Source organism: Lissotriton helveticus, chromosome 1_1 (genome assembly GCF_964261635.1).
Source record: "Lissotriton helveticus chromosome 1_1, aLisHel1.1, whole genome shotgun sequence".
NCBI classification, from domain to species: domain Eukaryota; kingdom Metazoa; phylum Chordata; class Amphibia; order Caudata; family Salamandridae; genus Lissotriton; species Lissotriton helveticus.
The window spans coordinates 345410173-345428802 of record NC_136057.1 but is presented as its reverse complement, the minus strand read 5'-3'; the positions used below and the strand labels follow the sequence as shown (position 1 = coordinate 345428802).

The window sequence follows — 18630 nt, the reverse complement described above, 5'->3', positions numbered from 1 at the left end:
TCCTCTCCTTGGCCGCCTGCCCAGGAGACTCAGAGTTTGTTCCCTTTACCGCGAGAGAGGTGGAGGATGTAATTAGAACTTTGGTGCCTTTGAAAGCAGCAGGGCCTGACGGGTTACCGGGTGACCTAATCCGGGCAAACCCCAAAGAGTGGGGGAAGCTGGTGTCTTCGCTGCTAAATGCCATTAGTGAAGGTGCGCTAGTACCCGAATCCTGGAAGGGGGCAGAGGATGTCCCGATATTCAAGAAGGGGTGTCGGGACAACCCTGCCAACTACAGACCTATAAGTCTTATTGACTCTTCCCAGAAAGTGGCAGGGAAAGTGATCCTGAGAAGGGTGCTCCAGTGGGTGGACGACAACAACATCCTGTCGGACCTCCAAGCTGGATTCCGCTCTGGTACTGGGACCATTGAGCAGGGCTTCAGATTGGCTCTCCTATACTGGAAGGTGGTGGTGCTGGGCGGGGGCAGCTTATATCTGGCTTTTATAGACTTAAAAACCGCCTTCGACCTGGTTCCCAGGGAGGAGCTATGGAAGGTTCTGCTAGATCTGGGGTTGCCCTTGTACATTCTTTCCCTTTTGGTAAAATTGCATGCTGGCAATTTTGCGCAGGTTCGTTGGGGTACGAAGGGTGAAAAAAACGATAGGATCCCTGTGGGAAGGGGCATCCGTCAGGGATGCGTGCTAGCCCCCACCCTGTTTTCTCTTTATGTAAACGGTGTGGTTGAACATCTGCTACGAAATCCCTCGGACGCTCCATCCCTGGCGGGTAAACGGATCCCAACACTGCTCTTCGCAGATGATACTCTTCTTATCTCAAAGTCGCCTATGGGTCTTCAGAGACTTTTGAACAGCTTTCAGGAGTTGTGTCTGTTGAGGGGGTTGGTAATCAATACTGACAAAACCAAGTCTTTGGTTATGAATCCCCCGAAGAAGCTCGGTCGTCCTCCAGCTCTGAATTTTGAGCCCTTGGAGACGGTCTCCGAGTTTGATTATCTGGGTATTCGCCTTAATGACTCCTTTACCTGGAACCCGCACATCCAAAAAATGCTACTGGGCCACAAAAGGGTGGGAGGCACCTTACTCAAGGAACAACGTTCCTCAACTAGTAAACCTATAGCCCCAGTTGTGGAAATATACAAAGCCAGAGGAGTTAGTGCCGCCCTATATGGGGCTGAGCTATGGGGCACCTGCAACCTGGACCCACTAGCTAAATCGGAGAGCAAATTTCTGAAAGATCTGATGTCTCTCCCGAGGTGCTCACCAACTGTACCAGTGCCTTTTGGATCTAGGTTGCAGATCTATTAGGGACCAAGCGCAACTTCGCCCCTTGCTCCTCTGGGCCCGACTATGGCGGACGCCCGAACTAGCCTCCTATGCGGAAGCACTATCAGAGGTTATGGCCAAGGCAGGCTGGTCCAGGATCAAATGGTTGAGGGATGTCAAACGGTTGCTGGGGGAGATAGGGTTACCGGATGCATGGGCATTGAGAACAGCCCCATCCAAAGCTACGATTAAAAAGTTATACTGGAACTGGGTCTCCGCCAAATTACACTCAGACTCACGACACTGCAACTCCACTGTAGCTTTTGTGAGAATCAAAGACGTGGTGGCCTATGAACCCTATTTAGATATTATTTCTATCCCTCTTGATCGTACTTTATATTTTAAGTTTCGAGTAGGGATTCTTCCAGTAGGTGAAGTAGTCGCCCGCTGGAAACGGCCTTACCAGCTTTCCCCGTTTTGTGTGTCTTGTCCCACCAGAGTAGAGTCGGTGGCCCATATCTTCTTTGAATGTCCGGATTATCACGCACCCAGAATCCGTTGGTTGAAACCCCTATGTAGACTTTTAGGCACCCATCAGCATATAGTAGTGATGCGTATTTTAATGTCTGACACATCCACCGTGATTGTTTGTACTGTGTCAAAATTTTTAAAATGGTCTTGGTTGATTCGTACAAAAAGGCTTTCCTTCTCAATTTAATTCGGTTTTAACTGTTTTAACATTTTCCCCTGTTTAAATCATGTGTTTGTTTTAGAATGTGATTGCTATTTATACTGTATTTTGTATTGTTGTACAAGCTTTTTATGGTATTTTTATATCGAAATAAAGACTATTAATCAATCAATCATGTTAGGAACTGTAATTCACACTTATGTAAAGGCTCGAAAGGTGGTCCCATAAGTCTTGTAAGGGCCACGTTTAGGTTCCATACTGGAGCAGGTGGTAACCTAGGTGGGATTATACGTTTTAATCCTTCCATAAAAGCTTTGATAGCAGGTACTCTGAATAGAGATAGATGTTGTCTATTCTGTAAATAGGCTGCTATTGCTGCCAGATGCAGTCTTATGGAAGAATAAGCTAAATTGGACCTTTGTAGGTGTAGAAGGTAACAAATGATATTCTGGATGGAAACATCCAGCGGATCAATGTCATTATTGTTGCAATATATCGCAAATCTTTTCCACTTAGCGGCATAAAACGCTCTGGTAGTGGGTTTTCTAGCCTCTTTGATTATATTCATACAGTCTGGTGGTAGGTTTAAGTAACCAAACTCTAAGACTTCAGGAGCCAGATTGCCAAATTCAGTTGGCTTGGTTCTGGGTGTCTTATTTCTCCATGGTTCTGTGTTAACAGGGAGGGCGTAAGCTTTAATTTTTGATGTGGAACTAGTGAGAGATCCAGTAGTGTGGTGAACCACGGCTGGCGTGCCCATGTGGGCGCTACTAGTATCAGTTTGAGAGACTGTTGTCTGAGTTTGCGCACTACTAGTGGAATGAGTGGGAGAGGTGGAGAGGTGGAAAAGCGTACGCAAATCTGCCTGACCAGTTCATCCATATTGCATTCCCCTCCGACCTTGGGTGTGGAAACCTGGCGGCGAAGGTTGGGCATTTTGTCTTCTCGTGGGTGGCAAACAGATCTATTTGTGGGTGCCCCCACATTTGAAAGAATGGCTGAAGAACTTGTAGATGTATCTCCCATTCGTGAATCTGTTGTGACTGTCGACTTAACAGATCTGCTATCTGATTGTGAATTCCTGGAAGGTGCTCTACTGTCAGATGTATGTTTTGAGGAATGACCCATCTCCAAATGTTCTGTGCAAGCTGGGACAGTTGCAGAGAGTGTGTCCCCCCTGTTTTTGTAAATAGTACATGGCTGTCATATTGTCCGTCCGGATCAAGACAGCTTTGTTTTGTACTTGTACTTGAAATGTTTTCAGTGCTAGGAAGATTGCTAGCAGCACTAGATGGTTGATATGGAACAGTTTTTGTTGGTTGTTCCATTGGCCTTGTGTGGTATAATGTAGGAGATGGGCTCCCCATCCTGTGAGGGATGCGTCTGTTGTGAGCACTATCTGTGGAACAGGCTCTAGGAACGGCCGTCCCTTTGTCAAATTTTTGGTGTTCCACCATTGCAGAGAGCGATATGTACGGCTGTCCACCAACACCAGGTCTGTGAGCTGACCTTGAGCCTGATTCCATTGTTGTGCTAGACATTCTTGTAATGGTCGCATTTGCAGTCTTGCATTTGGTACTATAAAGATGCAAGATGCCATCATTCCTATTAGTCTCATGAACACCTTGGCTTGGAGAGACAGCTGGTGTTGAAAAGTTGAAACTAAGGTCTGAATGCTCTGTATCCTGGCTGGACTGGGATATGCTTGAGCTGTAGATGTGTATATGGTAGTTCCTAGATACTGATGAACGTGTGAAGGCTCTAGGTGCGACTTGGTGTCGTTTATGGTAAACCCTAATTTGTGCAGTGTCTGAATTGTTTGCTTTGTGTGACGGGCACATTGACTGTATGATTTTGCTTTTATGAGCCAATCGTCTAGGTAAGGGAAGACGTGTATCTGTTGTCTTCTGAGATGTGCCGCTACTACTGCGAAGCATTTTGTGAACACTCGTGGTGCTGTTGTGACCCCGAATGAAAGGACTTTGAATTGATAGTGCTGTTCTTGTATGACAAACCTTAGGTACTTCCTGTGAGCAGGATGTATAGGAATGTGAAAGTAGGCGTCCTTTAGGTCTAGTGTTGAAAGAAAGTCGCCTTGTTGTAGTAGTGGGAGTACTTGCTGCAGAGTGATCATGTGGAAATGATCTGACTGTATGTAATGGTTGAGGGGCCTGAGGTCGAGGATTGGCCTAATGTCCCGTCCTTTTTGGGAATTAGGAAGTATAGGGAGTAAACTCCTGTTCCTTGTTCCTCTAAAGGAACTATTTGTATAGCATCCTTTTGTAGAAGTGCTAGAACCTCTTGTTGAAGTAAGGTAATATGGTCTGTGGACATTGGACGCTGCCTGGGTGGTATGTTTGGGGGGGTTGCTGTGAGTTCTAGGCAGTAACCATGTTGGATAAGGAATATGCTACTTACCAGTATGCATCTGTTCTTGGCATGTAGGGCTGCTGACATTTATATCTATGCATAGATCGCCGCCTAGTGTTGGGTACGGATGATTGCACATTGTTGTCCTGGAAGAGTCTTCGAAGTATCACGAGATAGGTGGCTCCTCCCCTGGACTACAGTGCGCATGGGCATCACCTCCATGCTCAGATTGTTTTTCGCCATTGTGGCAGAGATGGAGTGTGATATAGTAAGTGATGACCATGCATGAGAAAAAGTGAATTAATTCTGAGTGCTACAGCTGCGACAGGCACCGGGGAGGAGGGCGGGCGATATAAATGTCAGCAGCCCTACATGCCAAGAACAGATGCATACTGGTAAGTAGCATATTCCGTTCGAGGCATGTGGGCTGCTGAATTTATATCTATGCATAGAATAAATAGTAGTACCCTCCTTAGCGGCAGTTGCCCATGCCAGCTGCAGCAGTCTGAAAGAGAGTTCTGAGAACAGCCTGACCTACAGCAGCTTGCTGTTTTGAGTGCACATCCACGCAGTAGTGTTTGGTGAATGTGTGTATGGTGGTCCATGTGGCTGCTCTACATATGTCCTGTAGAGGAATGTTACCTAGGAAAGCCATGGATGCCCCCAACTTGCGTGTGGAATGCGCTCTTGGGGAAATTGTTAACGTGCGTTTAGCCTGTAGACAACAGATTTGGATGCACTTAACAATCCATCTGGCTATACCTGATTTAGAGATTGGGTTGCCCTTGTGTTGTGGAGAGAAGGCAACGAACAGTTGTTTAGTTTTCCTGAAATCTTTAGTCCTGTTGATGTAATACAGGAGAGCTCGTTTAACAACTAGTGTGTGTAGTGCTCTGTCAGCAACCGAATCAGGATTCGGGAAGAATACAGGTAGTTCAATAGTTTGGTTAATGTGGAACTGTGACACTATCTTGGGCATAAATTTAGGGTTGGTGCGCAGCACAACACTGTTAGCATGAATCTGAATGAAAGGCTCCTGAATAGTAAGGGCTTGCAGCTCGCTAACTCGTCGTAGCGATGTAATTGCCACCAGAAAAGCCACCTTCCATGTGAGAAATTGTATCTCACAAGAGTGAAGAGGTTCAAATGGTGGGCCCATGAGCCTGGTGAGGACTATGTTGAGGTTCCAGACAGGTGAAGGCGGGTGTCTTGGAGGAATGACCCTTTTCAGTCCCTCCATAAAAGCTTTAATGGCTGGCACCCTGAAAAGGGATAGGTGCTGTCTGTTTTGAAGATAAGCCGCCATTGCAGCTAAATGTATCCTGATGGAACTATACGCTAAATTACACTTGTATAGGTGCAGCAAGTAACCGATGATGTTTTGTGTGGAAGCATCAAGCGGGTTTATGTTATTATTGGAGCAATAGATAACAAAACGCTTCCATTTTGCTGCGTAGCAGGCCCTGGTGGTAGGTCGCCTAGCCTCCTTTATGATGTCCATGCAGTCAGGAGGCAGGTTCACGTAGCCAAACTCTATGACCTCAGGAGCCATATTGCAAGGCTCAACTGCTGTGGATCTGGGTGCTGAATGTCTCCATGGCTCTGCGTGAGGAGACTGGGAGTGAGTCTTCGGCGTTGGTGTGGAACTACGGAAAGTTCTAGGAACGTGGTGTACCATACCTGCCGCGCCCACGTTGGAGCAACCAGGATGAGCGTCATGGAGTGTTGCCTCAGTTTGCGTGCCACCAGCGGTATGAGTGGTGCTGGAGGAAAGGCGTACGCAAATCTGTTCGACCAGTTCATCCATATCGCATTGCCCTGAGACTGCGGGTGTGAGAACCTGGCGCGAAGGTGCGGCATTTTGCGTTTTCGTGAGTGGCGAATAGGTCGATCTCTGGATGACCCCACTGCTGGAAATATGGTTGGAGCACAGAGGGATGTATCTCCCACTCGTGCATCTGATAGCTGTGTCTGCTGAGCAGGTCCGCTATCTGGTTGTCCCTGCCTGGGAGGTGTTCTGCCATGAGAAACATGTTTCTCTGAATGGCCCACTTCCACATGCACTGTGCTAGGTGTGACAATTGTGGAGAGTGTGTCCCTCCCTGCTTTTGGATGTAATACATCGCAGTCATGTTGTCCGTCCGGATCAGCACGACTTTGTTGCAGAGATGCAACTTGAATACCTTCATCGCCATGAAGATTGCCATCAGTTCCAGTAGGTTGATGTGCATCTTCTGCTGTTGCGGTGACCATAGTCCCTGCACTGTATAATGGAGGACATGCGCTCCCCAGCCCTGGAGAGATGCGTCCGTTGTCAGCACTATCTGTGGTACAGGCTCTTGGAACGGTCGTCCCCTGCAAAGGTTTTGTGTGTTCCACCAATGCAGAGAGTTGTATGCACGACCGGTCACCAACACTAGGTCTTTCAGCTGTCCTTGAGCCTGGTTCCACTGGCGTGCTAAGCATTCCTGAAGCGGACGCATGTGTAGCCTCGCGTGCGGGACTATAAAGATGCAAGAGGCCATCATGCCTATTAGTTGCATGAACAGCTGCGCTGGGAGTGAGTGTTGTGGCTTGAATTTTCGAATCAACAAGTGCATGCTGTTGACCCTCGCTGAGTTTGGCTGCGCTGTGGCAGCGAGCGTGTTTATTTCCGTGCCTAGGTACTGTTGTACATGTGCGGGCTGAAGATGGGACTTTTGGTAATTGAGCGAAAATCCTAGACTGTGCAGGAGGTGGATTGTGCGTGACATGTGGTCGGCACACTGCTGGGCTGACTTTGCTTGTACCAGCCAGTCGTCTAGATACGGGTAGACATGGATGTGTTGTCTCAGAAGATGCGCGGCCACAGTCGCCAAGCACTTCGTGAACACTTTGGGGGCTGTAGTGACCCCGAAAGGCAAGACCTTGAACTGGTAATGCTGGTTGTTGATGGTGAACCTGAGATATTTCCTGTGACTGGGGTGAATGGGAATGTGGAAGTAGGCATCCTTCAGATCTAGGGTTGCTAGGAAATCTCCTTGACTGAGCAACGGGAGAACCTGCTGTAACGTTAACATGTGAAAGTGTTCCGATAGGATGTATAGGTTTAGAGGTCTTAGGTCGAGAATGGGCCTGAGAGACCCGTCCTTTTTGGGGACTAAGAAGTACAGTGAATACATCCCTTTTCCCTGTTGTTCCAAAGGCAGGAGTTCTCTGGCCCCTTTTTGCAGCATGGTCAAGACTTCCTGCTGCAATATGTGCATATGCTCGGCGGACATAGGACGGTGCCTTGGGGGAATGTTGGGTGGAGTGGAGGTTAGTTCTAGACACTAACCGTGTTGTATAAGTTGTCTCACCCACCTGTCCGTGGTAATGCTTTCCCAGACTGGCAGAAACTGTTGGAGTCTCCCCCCGACGGGTGTTACATGGTCGGGGGCAGTGACAAGGCGTCACTGCTTGTTAGTGACGGAGGATCTGGCATTATTATTTCCACGTCCTCTGCCCTTGGTGCTGTTTCCACGGTATCCACCCCTATTGTTCTTGTTATAGGTGGTTTGTGTGCCACTTTTGGTGTATTGGGTTTGTTGTGACGCTTGTCCTCTAGAAGCTCCCCTGTTACCGGAGCGACGAAAGGAACCGCCCCTGAACTGCTGAGACTTCAGAGCTCCCATGGATTTCACAGTTTCAGTGTCCTTCTTAATCTTCTCAAGAGTGGTGTGTACCTCTGGCCCGAACAGGAAGTCAGGGTTTACTGGCTGATTGAGTAGGGTAGTTTGGATTTCAGCCTTAAAGCCAGAGATACGGAGCCAGGCATGCCTCCGGCGCATAACGCTAGTGTTTATGGCTCTTGCTGCTGTGTCGGCTGCGTCTAACACGCACTTAATGGACGCATTGGAGATCAACTTCCCCTCCTGTATAAGCATTTCTGCTCCCTCCTTATAAGTATCAGGCAGGTGTTGCATGAGCTGCTCTAACGTGTCATAGTGTGCCCTGTCATATCTTGCTAACAGGGCTTGGGTATTGGAGATCCTCCAAATATTAGCAGCTTGAGCTGCCACACGTTTCCCAGAGGCTTCTAAGATCTTTGATTCTTTGTCCGGAGGAGGAGCATCACCCGTTGTCTGAGAGTTCGCTCTCTTGCGAGCATTAGCCACCACTAAGGAGTCCAGCGGGAGTTGGCCCTTGATGTAGGTAGGGTCCACGGGCGCAGGCCGGTACTTTTTTTCAATTCTTGGGTTCACCACCCTTGCTTTAGTGGGCTCTTAAAAAATGTCACTGGCATGTTTGAGCACACCTTTGAGCATAGGCAGAGTTTTCATAGACCTTTCTGATGTGGAGAATGTATCAAAAAGAAAGTCTTCCTCCACGGGGTCAGCATGCATATCCACGTCAAGTGCCACCCTCTCAATTAGTGCGTTGGAAGCAGCAGTATCTTCAGTAGGCGAAGTCTTGATAGCAAATGAAAGAGTATCAGGAGTGGCGTGTGGGTCAGGGTCCACAGAATCAGCCCACGGCTGGGACTCATCTGGATCAGCATCAATGGGATAATTGAACTGGTCCTCATTGTCTCCTCCCTCCATATCCTCATTGACATTTGTGGGAGAGTAGCCATAGCCCTGATCAAATGATGGCATGGGCTCAAAAAGAACAGGAGAGGTAGAAGAGACCCTCTTTTTCTTCAGAGGTATTCTATAATGTTCCATAGGCGTTTCAGGCCTGATTTTACGCTGGTAAACAGTGAGTCAACCTGATTCGGAGTCGATGTAGAGTTTCGACTGGTTGTCGTGGGACGGTGGCTGGAATACAACGTCTTCCGACCGAGGCTGAGAGGTTGCGGCACCCGACGTCGACTTGGCAGAGTCGTCAGTTTGAGTATGTTGAACAGTTTTAGGCCGCGCCGTTGGGGGTAGTCCGAACTATATCGGCACCGTAAGAAGCGGCGACGGACTGACTGTTTTCGATGGAGGCGTTTTCTTCGACTCGACCGACTTCGAGGGTTCAGCGCGTTTGAGGCCTTGCGTCGATTCGAGCCGTTGTTGCTTCGCAGGAACGCCTTTGTGCAGCGACGCGGCAGGGTGTTTCGATCCGACTTTTGGCTTCGGGTCGAAGGCCTTGACCAACTTCGGCTCCTTCAACTTCGGATTGATGGACCGCTGGGCCTCGAGTCCTTTGGAAGAGCCGCCATCTTTGGAGCCGGAAGTCGACGTCGACGGGAGCGTGACGCGCTTCAGAGTAGACACAGGCGTAGTCCATCCGATCTTCGGCTCGACGCCCCCTTTCGACCCCGAGGGGTCGAGTGCACTCTTTGACTTGGAAGGGTCCGAAGACTTCGAGCCGATGGTCATTTTAACCAATGTCGGTTTCGATTTTGTGTCCTTCGGTTTCGCTTTCGATATCTCCACAGAGTGGGGTCTATCGACTGATGGCTCTTTGGAAATGTTCTTAGTCAGGCCTGGAAGCGGGACTAGAGAACGGTGTTGAAGATCTTGGCTAAGGACTTCCGGCGATGCCTCGACCTGAGCCGTGGAAGAGTCTTTATGGGTCCCCGCAACTGCGGTTGGGATCAGCTCTTCACCTGAGTCGTCGTTGACGGCTCCGGTAGGTTGTACGTCGTCCCTACCTCGACGATGTCTTCATCATGGACGTAGAGTTCTTCCTCGTCCTCGTTGTTGGTGGAGTCGGGCTCCGACGTGGGATCCGAGTGCTCTGGATCCTCTTCTTGAACATTTTCTTCGTCGTCACCACCGAAGATGTTTTCCGGGTCTGGTGCCGATTCTCGCGCCGACTGTCGTGCAGCGCGTTGAAGACGGAGAGTTTTCTTTGATCTGAATTTTGAACAGGCCATGCAGCTGGCCTCGTCGTGGTCCGGTGAGAGACATTTGTTGCACACCGGGTGTACGTCGATGTGGGGATATTTCGAGTTGCAGACGGGGCAGCGCTTGAACGGACTCCGTTCCATCGTCGATCGTCGATGGGCCTGTGGCGGCGAAAGGCAAAAGTCTTCCGACGTCGAGTTCAAAGAACTGGAAGGTAAAAGGCACCGAACAAAAGACAATACCGACGCCCCTAAGGCCTTTTGGCCTCGAAAAAAGCAACTAGTATAATTTCCGAACGTGAGTCAAGAAGTACATCTGAACCCAATGGCGGAAAAAAACAATCTGAGCATGGAGGTGATGCCCATGCGCACTGTAGTCCAGGGGAGGAGCCACCTATCTCGTGATACTTCGAAGACTCCTCCAGGACAACAATGTGCAATCATCCGGACCCAACACTAGGCGGCGATCTATGCATAGATATAAATTCAGCAGCCCACATGCCTCGAACTTTGTCTTACCCACCTGTCTGTTGTAATGGATTTCCAGACAGGTAGGAACTGTGATAATCTGCCCCCAACAGGGGTGGAATGTTGTGGGGGAGTCAGAAGGAAGTCACTGGGAGTGGAAGAGGAGCGGTTGTTGTAATTACCTCTACCTCTTCCCTTGTTATTATTTTCCCTGTATCCTCCTCTGAAGTAGCTCTTGTTAGAGGAGGTTTGCGTATTTGTTTTAAAAGATGACGTTGTGTCTGCACCGGTTTGCTTTGAGCCTCCTCTATAGAAGGAGCGGCGAAAAGAACTTCTAGTCTATGTGGATTGTAACGCACCCATAGACTTAGCTGTGTCTGTGTCCTTTTTCATTTTTCTAGTCTGTTGTCTACCTCGGGCCCGAACAATTGGTTTTGATTGAAGGGCTGGTTCAAAATGGTAGTCTGTACCTCGGTTTTAAAACCTGAAATGCTTAGCCATGCATGTCGTCTGAGTATGACACTGGTATTGACTGCCCTGGATGCTGTGTCAGCTACATCTAGTGCACATTTGATTGAGGCATTGGATATTAACTGACCTTCTTGTATGAGCTCTGTTGCCTGATCTTTGTACTGATCTGGGAGGTGCTCCATTAGTTTCCCTAGTTGGTCGTAGTGAGCCCTATCATAGCGTGAGAGCAATGCTTGTGTGTTTGCTATGCGCCATATGTTTGTTGCATGCACAGCAATCCTTTTCCCTGACGCATCAATAACTTTAGATTCTTTGTCAGGCGGGGGCGTGTCGCCAGAAGTCTGGGAATTGGCTCTTTTTCGCGCATTAGACACTACTAAAGAGGCTAGTGGCAGATGTCCCTTAATATAGACTGGATCTGATGGTGCTGGTCTGTATTTCTTTTCAATTCTTGGATTTGGTACTCTACAGCGTACTGGGTCTTTAAATATTTCTGGAGCATGTTTAATGACTCCTTTGATCATAGGTAATATTTGTGTAGACCTTAGACTGCTCACATGTATCCAGTAAAAAATCCTCATCAATGGCATCAGAGTGCATTGAAACCCCGTGGTAAAGGGCTGCCCTATTCAATAAATGAATAAACCTTATTCTATCCTCTGGAGGTGAAGGTTTTGTTGGGTAAGACTGAGGATCAGGACTGTCGGGTGCATTGTGTGGTGTGAAGTCATACATGTCATCTTCCTTAGGATATTCAGGATTGACATCCTCATCTAAGGGGTCTTCTTGTGGTATGCTTAAGATGAGTGTGTTACGTGATACGTAAGCACATCCCTGTATAGTGGGCACACTTATGGAGTTCAGGATAGCTGACTCAAAAGAAAGTTCAATGATGAGAATAACTGGAGAGTCCACACGAAAGTGTTATCATAGAGTTAATTTATGATAGTTCATAAGTTCTTATGTTGGGAGCGTTACATCACGCAAAATAATTGAATGCAATCAAACGAAGTATCTCAAAATGTGCTCCAATGCATTTCGGACTATGGAAAGTCCTTTGTCAAGGAGCGCTGCGGAGGGATACAAAAATGCAACTTAGATCAACGATGCTAGGCGGTGAGAATCAAAATATAACAAGCAATATGAAGTAACATGCGTGTTCAGATAAGTCAGTGAGTTCAAAACGGTGTCACCCGTGTCATGCGAATGAGAATAGTAAAATTAAAAAAGTGCGGAAATCAAAAATGTATAAAGGGTTCCTTGGAGGGGACCGGTGAATGGTGCGGTAAAAAACAGGAGCATAACGGAGGGTAAGTCGTGCGGGTACAAGCAAAACGGGTTGTGAAAACAAGTGAAACAGGTCTCACGTTAACGCACTCGGCAGAAGGCTCACATCAGTGCTGCAAAACAGGAGGGAGGATTAAGCAATGTGACAAATGCGTGAAGCACCTCGTGAACCTCTCCACAGTAAGTTACTTGTCACCGCTTGCCGTTCAGCGTTCTGTTTGATTTCATGCTTCACGCATTTGTCACATTGCTTAATCCTCCCTCCTGTTTTGCAGCACTGATGTGAGCCTTCTGCCGAGTGCGTTAACGTGAGACCTGTTTCACTTGTTTTCACAACCCGTTTTGCTTGTACCCGCACGACTTACCCTCCGTTATGCTCCTGTTTTTTACCGCACCATTCACCGGTCCCCTCCAAGGAACCCTTTATACATTTTTGATTTCCTCACTTTTTAATTTTTACTATTCTCATTCGCATGACACGGGTGACACCGTTTTGAACTCACTGACTTATCTGAACACGCATGTTACTTCATATTGCTTGTTATATTTTGATTCTCACCGCCTAGCATCGTTGATCTAAGTTGCATTTTTGTATCCCTCCGCAGCGCTCCTTGACAAAGGACTTTCCATAGTCCGAAATGCATTGGAGCACATTTTGAGATACTTCGTTTGATTGCATTCAATTATTTTGCGTGATGTAACGCTCCCAACATAAGAACTTATGAACTATCATAAATTAACTCTATGATAACACTTTCGTGTGGACTCTCCAGTTATTCTCATCATTGAACTTTCTTTTGAGTCAGCTATCCTGAACTCCATAAGTGTGCCCACTATACAGGGATGTGCTTACGTATCACGTAACACACTCATCTTAAGCATCAGTTTTGGACGCATTTGGCCAGTTGCGTCGCCTGTTGGAGCACCTTTATACACACTCTAACCCACCATCAGCTTCTCCAGTAACTCCTTCCTCAACTTGACGCTGTGCGCCTAAGCCCTTCTTTACTTTGTCTTCTTGTGGTATGTCATCTCCCCCACCTATATCATACTCCTCATCAGTGTGGTGTGATGCTGCAGGAGATTGCACAGGAGAAACTGTAGGTTCAATGTAATGAGGGATAGGAGAGGAAGAAGGTGAAGGAGAGGAAGGGTGCATTGGAGAAGTTGCACAGTCCTTCTTTTTGGCGGAAACCACAGGTCGAAGTGGTGTTTCTGCTGGTCTCTTTTTATAAGGAATAGCCTCTATTTGTCCAGTCTTTGGATTGATGTGGACTTTCCTCTGTTTAGGATCTGGCTTAAACAGTTGTTCCTCCTCTACAACCTTCTTTGGCGTCGATTTTTTCGGTGCCGATAGGGGTTGTTTCGTGTGTTTTGCTTTAGGAGGCGTTATTGAGTCCTTTGGCAAAGTTTTCGGTGCCGAAGGTGGTTTCGGCTTGGTAGGAGTTTTTGGTACCGAGGTTGGAGATTTGGGGGTAGAGACAGGTCCCGTTGGCCTTGTGGCGTCGGACTCTGGTTTCCCATGCTTATCTTTGGAGCCGGAAGGCTTTGGAGTCGGATCCGGTACAGTCTTAGGCTTCGGCACCGACGCGTCTTTTGGTTTGGGTGCCGAAGGATGTTTGTCTTTGGGCACCGAAGGGCATTTTGGCTTCGGTGTCGAGTAATCCTTCAGTGCCGAAGGATGTGCGTTCTTCTGTGCCAATGGGAGAGATGGAATTGGCACGTGTGGTCTTCTCGGTGCCGAGTCACCGGAAGGCGTAGTTGTTTTCCTCGGAGCCGAGCCCGAAGGCGGGGCGTCGGAGGGGGTATTTCGGTCTCGACTGAGCCCCATGGGTGGAGTGCTGACCGTTGCCTTTTGTTTGGGTAGTGTCTGTTGTGCAGGGGCAGAGGTACGCACGGGTTGTCGAGATGGAATCGAATCGTCAGTCCTCTGCTCCCGATATGATCTGGAGATCAGGCGAATCTTCCTCGGCGATGAGTGGAGCCTCGTCCTCGGAGATATCTTCGAGTGGGTTCTCGTCCTCGGAGACGTCTTCTTCGACGATCTCCTCCTCAAAGATGGCCTCCGGTGCTGGTGCTGATCTCCTCATCTCGTGTCGACGCGCCCTCCGATCTCGAATTGTCTTCTTCGATCGGAAGGACGCACAGGCTGTGCAGGTCGACTCGTCGTGTTCCGGCGATAGACAGAGGTTGCAGACCTCGTGATGGTCGCTATGAGGGAACTTTGATCGACATACCGGGCATCTCTTGAATGGAGTTCTGTCCATGAGACGTAGGCCGTACGGCGCCGATAGGACCAGCGGCCCGCGTCGACGCACCGGGATGTAGTTGATGTCGAAAGTTGTTTATTCAATGTCGATAATGTTTGTTATAAAGTTGTTTGCTTCAAAGTTGCAGAAAAGTCTTTTCTAGCCGGAGCGGAAAACTTTCATCCCCACCCAGTGGCGGAAAAAAACAATCTGAGGATGGAGTCGATGACCATGCGCAGCATTGTCCAAGGGAGGAGTCACCTATCTCGTGGCTACAAAGACTTCTTCCAAGAAGACAACAACCTGCAATCATCCGAGCCCAACACCAGGTGGCGATCTAATGCACAGTATACGATCTGCAGCTCATATGCCTCGAACATATAGATTCAGCATTTGTGAATCATCAGACAGCCATTACAAAAAAACTGAAAACGGAGGACCAACAGGAAACACTAATACAACCAACACAGGTGAATCTGAAAAGACGCATGAAGAAAAAACTTAAGAACACAAAAGAAGTGCGAAAAGACTACACACATTACGAAAAGTTGGGGGCAGCCAACATATGCCTCAAACGAACCAGTAAATACACAAGATCAAAAACAGGATGTACAAATGGAAAAAAAAACATACCCAATCTTTACCAAATTACCAAAAGCAAACAAACAAACTATATATAACCGATCTGACTACCAGAGAAATACAGGAGAAACTCGAACAAGCGGAGGGAGCAAATCAAACAATCAATCAATCAATCATTTGTAAAGCGCACTACATACCCGCGAGGGTCTCAAGGCACTAGGGGATGGGGCGCAGCTGATCGAACAGCGAGGTCTTGAGTATCCTCCTGAAGGTCAGCAGGTCTTGGGTCTGTCGTAGGCTCAGTGGGAGGGTGTTCCATGTCTTGGCGGCGAGGTGGGAGAAGGCTCTCCCACCGGTGGTTGTTCTTCTGATGCGCGGGACGGTGGCGAGTGAGAGATCGGTGTAGCGTAGCTGGCGGTTGGGGGTGTAGAAGGAGAGCCGTCTGTTGAGGTAGGCTGGTCAGGTCTTGTGGAGTGCCTTGTGTGCGTGGGTGAGGAGCTTGAAGGATATCCTCTTGTTGACGGGGAGCCAGTGCAGGTTTCTCAAGTGGGGGATGATGTTGCCGTGGCACGTCGAGGATCAGTCGTGCCGAGGCGTTTTGGATGCGCTGTAGACATTTGATGAGCTTGGTTGGGGCTCCCGCTTAGAGGGTGTTTCCGTAGTCGAGTCTGCTGCTGACGAGGGCCTGGGTGACTGCCTTTCTTTTATCTGTCGGGATCCATCTGTAGATCTTGCGGACCATGCGGAAGGTGTTGTAGGAGGAGGAGACGGCGTTGACTTGCTTAGTCATTGAGAGCGTTGAGGCGAGGATGATTCCCAGGTTGCGTGCATGGTCGGTGGGTGTTGGGGCTGCCCCCAGTGCAATCGGCCACCGGGAGTCGTCCCAGGCTGAGGGGTTGGAGCCGAGGATGAGGACCTCCGTCTTGTCCGAGTTCAGCTTCAGACGGCTAGGCTTCATCCAGTCGGCGACGGCTTTCATTCCTTCGTGGAGGTTGGCTTTGGCGGTGATGGGGTCCTTGGTGAGGGAGAGGATCATCTGAGTGTCGTCGGTGTAGGATATTATGTTGAGGTCGGGTCGTCAGGGTACGTGTGCTAGCGGGGCCATGTAAATGTTGAACAGCTTCGGGCTGAGGGAGGATCCCTGGGGTATGCCGCAGATAATCTCGGAGGCTTTGGAACGGAATAGGGGAGGCGGACACTCTGGGTTCTGCCGGAGAGGAAGGAGGTGGTCCAATCCAGAGCCTTGTCTCAGATCCCTGCAGCGTGGAGACATGCGTGTAGTGTGCGGTGGCAGACGGTGTCGAAGGCGGCAGAGAGGTCTAGGAGGATGAGTGCGCGGTCTCGCCGTTGTCCAGCAGGGTCCTGATGTGATTGGTGGCGGCGATGAGGGCAGTCTCGGTGTTGTGGTTGCTGTGGAACCCTGACTGGGAAGGGTCCAGGATTCTGTTTTCTTCGAGGTATCAGGTTAGCTGTCTGTTGATGGTTTTCTCAATGACCTTGGCCGGGTAGGGGAGTAGAGAGATGGGTCGGAAGCTCTTGTGGTCTCTTGTGTCTGCCTTAGGTTTTTTGAGTAGGACGTTGATCTCGGCGTGTTTCCAGATCTCTGGGAAGGTTGTGGTTTCGAGGGAGAGATTGATGACGTTGTGCAGGTGGGGTACGATGGAGCTGCTTGCTGTTGAAGATGTGGTACGTGAATGGGTCTGACGGAGAACCGAAGTGGGTTGTGCGCATTGTCTTGATGGTGTCATCGATGCTCACGCTGGCCAAGGCTAGCAGGGGGTCGTGGTCGATGGTGTGCGGAGGGTCTGTTGTGTTGCTGTCTGTTGGGGCTGTCTGGGTGTTGAAGCTGTTGTGGATGTCTGCTATCTTGGGGTGGAAGAAGTTGACGAGGGAGTCACACAGGGCTTGCGACGGCGGGATGACGTTGGTGTTGGAGCTGGAGTTGGAGAGTTCCTTCCCGATATTGAAGAGCTCCTTGCTATTGTGTGCATTGTTGTCGAGGCGGTCTCAGAAGGAGGTCCTCTTGGCCGCCCTGATGAGGTGGTGGTGGTTGCGGATGGATGTCCTTGTGTTCTGCGTTGCTGTCCGGAGTTTGTTCACTGTGCCATTTCTTCTCTAGTTTCCGGCAGGCTTGCTTGGAGGCTAGGAGTTCTGGGGTGAACCAGCTGACCCTCTTGCTGGTGTCTCTGTGGGGGGGTTTCTTCAGCGGGGCGAGGGTGTTGGTGCAGTCCTCGGTTCAGCGTCTGAGGCTGTGGGCAGCGTCGTCGGTGTTGGAGGGTTCGATGGGTGGGCTGAGAGTGAGGTGTGCGTGTAGTTGGTCTTTGGTGATTTTGCTCCAGCAGCGGCAGGGGATCTGTTGGGTGCAATGGTGTGTGAGGGCTTCTGGAAGGCAAAGTGGATGCAGCGGTGGTCGGTCCAGAGGAGTTCGGTGGTGTGGCTGACGGAGACGTGCGGGCTTGAGGAGAAGACGGGGTCGAGCATGTGGTTGGCGTGGATATCGATCAGGGTTGTGGAGTTGTTGTCGTTGTTGTTCTCAAAGTGAAAGTTCAGGTCTCCGAGGAGGATGTAGTCTGTAGAGGTCAGGGCGTGCGTGCTGATCAAAGAGGAACACACTGGATACAAAAGTAATCTGCTTGGACAAAACATTAAACAAGCACTCCAAAGATAAAATGGAGGAAGAAAAGAAGCAATCCAGGACATCAAACCCAAGTTCTCAGGAGAAATAACGTCCGAGGGAACCAAACTATTGCACAATGTGACGGGCAATCTCCATCAGGATGACACAAGACACGCAAAATTAAGCATCTTTCAACCACTCTACAAATCAAAGGGCAGGTATGATATCTTAAATAGGGGCCACTTAGTGAGGCTCCTTCAACATATACCATCACTGTCCAGTATAACAAGTGCAGACATGGTGAGTGTTCACTTTGAACCAAGGGAGAAAAATCCCACCCAGGAAAACACAGTAGTGACCTGGAAAAACCATCATATACCAGAAGCAGTGAACTGGGAAAAAGAAATTTTCAAACATTGGGGTATAACTATGTATCAGGAAGAAATATCCCTTAATTTTACTTGAACCGTCAAACACTGCCAACCATACAAAGAAAGCAAAGGAATATCCCTAAAGTATACTAAAAAAAGGTACCCCAAACACACAATCAGACTGGAACTATAAAAACCTAAGATTATCAATTAGAACACAGGGGGAAACAACCACAAACAGATTAATAAAAGAAGATGCACCCCAGAAAAGTCGATGGAGGGAAAATAACAAGAGGACCAACAGCGACACACAGAGTAGCACTTATCATACCCGACAAAAAAGAACACATTATTAATTCTTCAGGGGAACCTCGGGTGAACCCCGAGATAAAATTGCCAACATCGGTAAATACCGGCACATCAGGGCTACTTCAAAAGACACCACACACCCTCAAATTTGTC

The 18630-nt window shown here is 48.8% G+C and overlaps 1 protein-coding gene and 1 pseudogene across 11 annotated transcripts in view; both read right to left on the bottom strand.

Moving 5' to 3' along the window:
- Positions 1 to 18630, bottom strand: part of LOC144807664 (protein mono-ADP-ribosyltransferase PARP12-like) — a 393804-nt gene that overhangs the window by 128924 nt on the left and 246250 nt on the right. The window lies entirely within an intron of this gene.
- Positions 816 to 9011, bottom strand: LOC144827639 (uncharacterized; annotated as a pseudogene).